Source organism: Hippocampus zosterae, chromosome 15, assembly GCF_025434085.1.
Source record: "Hippocampus zosterae strain Florida chromosome 15, ASM2543408v3, whole genome shotgun sequence".
NCBI classification, from domain to species: domain Eukaryota; kingdom Metazoa; phylum Chordata; class Actinopteri; order Syngnathiformes; family Syngnathidae; genus Hippocampus; species Hippocampus zosterae.
This window is the reverse complement of record NC_067465.1, coordinates 4,565,686-4,573,874: the sequence shown is the minus strand read 5'-3', so window position 1 is coordinate 4,573,874 and position 8,189 is coordinate 4,565,686.

Genomic DNA, 8,189 nt, shown 5'->3' with positions numbered 1-8,189 from the left:
CTTTGGAATTCCTCATTTCTGTGTAGACATTTTTTTTCAATTATCCACTTTGATGCACACGGTGACATTAATGCTGCGGCTCAGCGAGGGGTGAACGCCCCTGAGGGCTTGATAAAGAAACGCAAGTTTAAAAATATGCTCATGTGACCAAAGTCACCAAATTAATGAAGGGCTGATCTCGAAGCCACAGTTTGGATCGCATTATGGCATTCGGGATGAATGAATGTGTCAAATCTCGTGTTGCAGACAAATATAGAATTTATTTTGTAATTTCCTCGCTGGATTTCCTGTCTTGGTCCATGATTTTCGATTTTCTTAGTGCCGTCAAAGCTATCGTTATTTAACGTTTTTTTTCTGAGGCGGTCTTTGAACGCCTCTCGAGCCGAAGCCAGAAGAGAGCAACTGTGATGTCATTTCCGGTTGACAGAAAGTGACAAAATGGCCGCCTCCTGAGATGGCAAACAACGGATGGATTTTGTTGCTTAACTCAGATTCCACAAACGCAAAATTAATCAAAATGTCGTGTTTCGACAAGTGGAGGCGTATCAAACACGACTGTCAAGAAGATTTGGGTTTTGACTTGTCTACAAGTCCCCATTTTGTCGATTTATGTTGCCATCAAAAGTGATGGTGAACGTTTGAGTGTGCTCAGTTGTCATTTTCATTTTTAATCAAATACAAAATGAATACTTAATAAATCTCGATTTTGGACAGAATGGCATTTAGCACTAAATAAGGAAAAAAATATTCATTGAAATGTTGTGAACTAAAGTTAGCTATGCAATTCCAGGGCTGAAAATGAGTTCCAAATACCATCTGTTTTTTTTTTTTTGTGTACAATTAATAAAACGATGAGATGATTAAATATTTATTCGGTTTCGTCGACCCACCGAGGGAAGACGTAATTCCAAAGCGGCTTGTGACAAAAATGAGTTTGACATCTTTGTGATAGACTAATCAGCTGTGTTACATTTGTTTACGTGCACCGTCTCGCAAATAAATTTTTACTGGATGCAAATACAAAACATTTTCATGTGAATGAATGAAACAGTGTCTGAAAAGCACGAGTATTCGACAAAACGTGATTTAGAGCTTCGGCGGATATCTTCACGCCATGCGACGTGGCTCGGGGGAGCACAGATTGAAATCAGCTCTTCTAGGGAATGAGTAAAAATTTGCTGGTGGATTTATATAACTGGTTCATTAATTTGGATGAATACAATGTCTTTTTCATTTATAAGTGTTGTACTTAAACTCATATTTGGAGTTGTTGCGGTTAGCCGGCAAGCTTCCGCCTGATGGTCTCATTTACAAAAAGAAGAAAACAAAAAAGAAGCAACAGTTCTCACACACGTTCATAATCAGTAAACGGATCAATTTCCGCAAAAATTTAAGAAGCGGTGCCGAAGCTCAAGTTTTGCTGCAGTTCATTTTCAAACAGAATACACCTTGGGCGTGAGCATTTATCTGAACCCATTTTCGACAGCAAACACAATGTCACCTCCCACACGGGCAAATCCTCACTTCATCATCATCATCATCTGAAAAATTCATCAAAGCCCTCGGCCCTTCCTCTACCTGTCTGCGCTAATGGCACGTCGTATGAATAACGCATAAGAGCAATATGCATTCTTGTTTTACAAAACACAGAGGGCTACTGTGATGTGCAGCATGCGTTTCCGTTTCGCAGTGTGTACACTCGCAGTCACCTGATCAAACGTGTCAAAACCTGAGCAGGCATCAGTGGCGGTGAAGCTCCGCCCGTGGGGCCCGTAACCGGTCTCGTGTGAATTTGAAACCGTTGATCCTGCATTACGTGGGCATGGGATCCGCTTTAGGATCTGGAGCCTATCTCAGCAGTCTTGGGGTGGTAGGCGGGGGACACCCTGAACCGGTTGCCAACCAATCGCAGGGCACACAGAGACGAACAACCATCCACGCTCACATTCCCACTTAGGGACAATTTCGAGTGTTCAATCAGACTGCCATGCATGTTTTTGGAATGTGGGAGGAAACCGGAGCACCCGGAGAAAACCCACCCAGGCCCGGGGAGAACATGCAAACTCCACACAGGGAGGCCGGAGCTGGAATCGAACCCGGTACCTCTGCACTGTGAAGCCCGCGTGCTAACCACTGGACTACCGGGCCGCCCCGGTAATAATAATCAGTTTTAAAAATGAATGGATGATACTGCAAAGAAGGAAGATAAAATATTCAGAAGCCATTTTGTAAGTTAGACATAACAAATCAGGAGATCGAGCGAGAGCGCGGCACAATTCGATCACATTGGAGTATCAAATGTTGCCAGGAAATGGTCATAAATATGCACAGCAACATCCCAGCCTCAAGAAAAAAAAAAAGAACAAAAAAAAAACCGCTCAGTGTTTGTCGACTTCTCCTTATGCAACCCACAGATTTATAGTCCATTTCGGAGCTGCAGCAGAGCAGAGTTTGAACTTTATGAATACTAATAAGTGGCTGAGGGGGAGATTTAGTCAAAGTGCATTCACCTCGCTGCCTCTGCTATGCGAGACGTGCCCCCCCCCCCCCCCCCATTTCCTGCTTTTGGTCTCTTCTCCTCCGCCGGGACAATTTAAAAACAGGTGCGGCGTCCCCCTCGCACTCTGAAGTATTACACGGTTGGACGTTTGAAAGGGGGATGATCCCACGGAGACGGCGGGACGGAGGAAAACAGAAGACCAAAAAGTATAAGAATCCTATGAAAGAAAGACGGAACGAGAAAAGGCCGATGGGGGGAACGCAACGGTGCTCGGATATCAAACGAAGGAATGGAAGGGAGACGCGATGATCTCGTGTCAGGACGAAAAGAAAATAACAAAGCAGCGGTGACGGAGCAGGGGAGTGCGAAAACGGAGAACGGGCATCTCGCCATCTTGACAGGTGTCATGTAGAGTTGCGCAATGCGGGATGTCGGCTTTCTGGCGGCGTACGCGTAGCCGTTAGTCTAAGAGAAGAGTCTTCACAGTCGGGGTTTGGCGGCAGGATTGGTATGCAGCAGTGCAGCTGTCAAGGTAAAATCCGGATTTTAAAGATTAGGTAGAACAACCCCACCCCCCCCTCCAGAAGTAAAACACTACTATCGCTTTAATGCCTGACATTCGTTGCATTGATATTCGCTTCAATTCGTGAGACAGAATTAGAAGTGGACAGCACAAGAGGAATTTTCCAGGTGCTCCAGCGTCCTCCTACATCCCAAAATATGCAGATCGGGTGAACGGAAAACTCAAAATGGCACCACGGGTGATTGTGACTCGTCAGTTTTTGGAGCTGTGCTGGTCCAGGGCCTGAATGAGCACGACATGCTGATCACAATATTCGGCAAAACTGATCCGGCATTTCTTCTCCATCCCGCGGCGATAAACGCACCGGCGTTGACAAAAACAGCCCGGATGCATAATCTCACGACGGAAAAATATGTTGAAATTGGAAAAACAACACGGTCGTCACGGAACGCACGGCCTACATCCATCCAACGACGGATTCACGAGCGCCGTCGCATCAAAAGAGAGATTATCAGTCCATATTTGTTCTTTTAGATCACAGAAATACATTTGCGAATGCACGCACGGCCAAATAACATACTGAGAGGATGCAAGCTACGCCTCCTGAGAAACAATTAGCCGGGAACTTCAGAGGAGAAGATGATTAGCATGCGCGCACGTCCTGAATGGAGGTCGGGGCAGACGCGGCCGCACGATCGATCTTTTACATAATCTACCAGCGTATTTTAATCACGCATTGCTCTACCCAGAATGCAAACGACGCCACAACAACCCACGTATCCTCTCTCTCTCCTCCTTGCGCTCATCTGATTTTCCCTTCCTTAGCTTCGGTAACCTCATTTGGACCACCGGGCTAATTAACGGCCCCGCGAACTGGAGTCAAAGAGAACCATATGCTCGAGCCAGCAGAAAGTGACACAACCTGGATTCATCGGATGTGCCGTCTTCCTCGGAGCGGAAACAAAATTACACCGGCGCCTTCTGCTCACTTTTTTTTTCCTTTTTCGAAACATAAACCCCTTCGTCGTTGGAAATTCTTCCGCTAGATCATTTCAATGAGGTCATACTAGAGTTTTATCAAGCATCAGGAAAAAAAGGTCTTCACAAATGTCCATCCATCCTTCCATCCATCCATTTTGCGATCCGCTCTAACATCACAAGGGTCGCGGGGGGGTGCTGGAGCCTATCCCAGCTGTCTGTGGGCAGTAGGTGGAGGACACCCTGAACCGCTCACAAGCCAATCGCAGGGCAGACAGAGATGAACAACCGTCCGCGCTCGCCATGCATGTTTTGGGAATGGGGGAGGTAAACCGGAATACCCGGAGAAAACCCACGCATGCACGGGGATGGAATCGAACCCTGCACCGTGAGGTTAACTCGCTAACCAATGGACCACTGGGCCGTCCTTCACAAATGTCAATCTAGGAAATTGAGCATGGACGGTCGAAAAAAAAAAATGCTGACGGAATTTTCAACACATTTGGGACAAAACAGAGAAGAAGCAACTGTAAAAAAAAAAAAAAAAAAAAACCTAAAAAGCGGGCAGCCCGGTAGTCCAGTGGTTAGCACGTGGGATTCACAGTGCAGAGGTACCGGGTTCGATTCCAGCTCCGGCCTCCCTGTGTGGAGTTTGCATGTTCTCCCCATGGCCTGCGTGGGTTTTCTCCGGGTGCTCCGGTTTCCTCCCACATTCCAAAAATATGCATGGCAGGCTGATTGAACACTCTAAATTGTCCCTAGGTGTGAGTGTGAGCGTGGATGGTTGTTCGTTTCTGTGTGCCCTGTGATTGGCTGGCAACCGATTCAGGGTGTCCCCCGCCTACTGCCCGGAGACAGCTGGGATAGGCTCCAGCACCCCCCGCGACCCTAGTGAGGATCAAGCGGCTCGGAAGATGAGATGAATGAATGAATATTTTCAACACATTTCAGACAGAACAGAGAAGAAGCAACTGTTAAAAAAAAAAAAAAAAAACCTAAAAAGCCGACTAGAACCCTGCGAGAGGACCGCTTGTTTGAGTCTCAATGAGAACAAATTCTATTCCAGCAGATAACCGACGGCCAAGTAAAGATCCCGTGACGGCTGCCACAAAGGCCTCACATCATCTTGGCCTTTTGTCGTTTATCAAGATCTCACTTGTCACACCCGAAGAGGATCGAATATTTCGCTCAGGATCAGTAGTGGCATTCGCGGAAAAACTGTTGAAAGCTTTTGGCGAGGCGGAAAGCTTCATATCTGGGCAGGAAGCTCAACTGATGTTAACCCATCAAGTCTTTTTGCCGCAGGGGGTTTTAATCCCGTCGGAGGTTTCCGTACGCTGCCGACGGCACGGTAATTATTCAACCTTAGCGGGTAATCGCACGTGACCTCCAAATAAGCTATTTAAGACCCCGTCAGGAGGGGGCGGGGGGGGGGGCATGACCCTGTCAGCTCAGCTAAGGTAGTCATTGTCCGGTGGACTCCAGGAGAAAATAGTAAATGAGGACATGGACAAATAAAGAGGAGTTGTTGTTTTTTCTTTTTCTCGTGTATGTACGATTCATGTAATGAGGCTTGAAGTGCCCTCGGCAATTCAGCGGAACAGGCAGGAGAAATAATTTCATTCTTGTCAAAGGCAGGAAGGAGAACAAGCTTTCCATATCAAAAGAGGGCTAGGAGCATTTTGTTGCAGAGGCACATTGCAAATAGCAGATAAAAAGATACACCGTGTTCATATTTGGGGGGGGCTGTTCCCTTTTGGTCACAGATCATACCCATTTTTTAAAATTTTTATCAAGGAAACAACACCAATTACAATGTGGATTGTGATGTTGCTTTGCCGGGATTATTTGAACGTACCGTTTGTCCACGAAGGTCCACTGGACGGAAGCTGAGCTGCGCGGTGACAATTTTTGTGGCAACCCCGAAAATGACTTCCGCGGGCTTTGAATTTGACACCCGTGTTTTACGCCACTAAGAGTTGATCTGTCGTGAATTCTGAGTTGCGCACAAGCGACATTTTTCAAACAGAAAAGCCGCCGTTTTCCTGCGCTGTCGCGAGACAGATGGATGATGGGATCCAACAGATCGTCAGCCAGGATTTTGCCGTCAAATTGACCGGCTTGTTGTATTTCCCGCCGATCCTGCGTCTTCCTTTCCGTGGCAACCGAACGCGTCTGCTCCTCTCGTCACGTGAAATGTACTTTTTGGACAGGTCCCTATTGAACAGCCCTCCCCCCCTTCCCCTGCGAGCGCAACAAACGATTCTCTTCTTTGCGTCCGGCGTGTCTTTATTTCCGTGACGGGATTAGCGCATTGTGTGTGCAGCTGCAGTCGGGATTAGGGAAGGCGAGGGATGACGGCCGAAGAGCAAACACCGTTGGAACCAATTGCACACAACACTGGGCCCTCACGTCACAAAAATAAAGGCTCGGACTGCTGTTTGGCGAGTACATGATGACTTTTATGCCTCTATCAAAGGGTGGGGGGGGCAGAATAATCAAGGACAAAGAAATGGCAACAACACGACTGCGATCAAGGACTATGCCAAATCCCTGAACAGCATCTGCTTTGTTGGAGCGCGAGGGGAAAACAAAAGAGCTCATCCCGACCCCGTCAGCTTCCCTTTCTCTCGCTCGGATTATGATTTGATTCGTGTGACTGCAGGTACGCGTAGGCGGGCAAGGCAACAAAGCGTACGAGTGTCAGAAGAGGCGCGTGCCGGCCGGGTTGGCGAGACACGCCGTTATCGCGACTCTCGCGCTCCGGGCAAAGCGCGGCGAGTTGACGGAAGCTGCGGATGAGGCTCAGACGGAGGAGAACGTCATGGGGCTGTTGCGACAACTGCACGTTTAGGGCCATCCGAATCAGTGACAACATTGCGCATTTTCGTCCACATTTTGACACTCGGCATTTCCATAAGAGAAAATGTGAAAGTAACGATCGGCGGGAACGTGTCGGCTCCGTCGTCGATCTCTGACGCCGCTACGGTATGTGATTTGGCTTGAGTAATATGACCGTGAGCCCTGTGAACACAAGTTTAGCCTTGAAAATAAATGACATCAGCGATGCTGTAATGGACGCCACCGGAAGAAAAAAAAATTGCTATCCTCTTTGACAGTCGGGAGTCAAAAATACAGTCAAACCTCGGTTTTCAAACGTCTCGGTTCTCAACCAATTCGGTTTTCGACCAAAAATTTCGATTTTTTTTTAAATGCCTCGGATGAAGACCAAATTTCGGTTCTCGAACAAACTGAGCGCACCTGAATGCACCATTTGACTCAACTCACCTTCCTTGACGCTTCCTCGTGTTGCTTTCCATTGTGAGCAGATGTGTTCAATCAACATTTTTATTTTAAAAAGAGCGTGGTTTCGCTTTTCGAACAGCCTTCTGCAACTAATTATGGACGAAAACCGAGGTTTGACTGTAACAATCAAATAATGAAAGGAAACTGCAAGTCCTACCAGCAAGTGGCAGAGGAAAACTGGTTGTGGGCGTTTTTTTTTTCCATTGGTGAGCGAAACAGCGCAAAGAAGAAGAAATACTGAGTCACACTGAAGAGAGGAAACACATCAAGCAAGGGGAGAGAGTCACTCGTGAACACACCACGTCAACGTCATCCAATTGCTCTCAATCCACACAAAAAGCCCCCCCGCCACACACACACACACACTGGCAAAAAGCTTTGAACGCAATTATGAAATTAGTGCAGGAATTTATTTCAACCCAGTAAACACCAAAAAACACCAAAATAACAACAACAGCACACATTGAACAGCTAATCGAGGCACGGCATGACTCAAAGTCCTCCGCAATTCCGACTTTAATGGATTAATCATGTCAAGTCCCTCAAGTGGATTGCATGGCAGAGTAACTCAGAGAAATTCAGTTGTCGGCAGAGTAGGTCAACCAGCTCCAATTTGTTTGTTAAAACAAAATTACCCCTTTTCCTTCATGAAGCCTTTATTAACTGTGGAGGAAATATTTCGACTTTCGTTTTTATAGCCTTTTGCGCGACAACAGTAGTTAACTGGTCTAATTTTAACATATTATCATTGCTAAAACACACAAAAAAAGCAGCATTTCGGACACTTCGTTGCGCGTGGAGCGGGGGGGGGGGCAGCAAACACAATCACCCATCCCTCACTGAGAAGTCTTATCAGAAGCTAATTCTCCTCTGTGCAGCCAA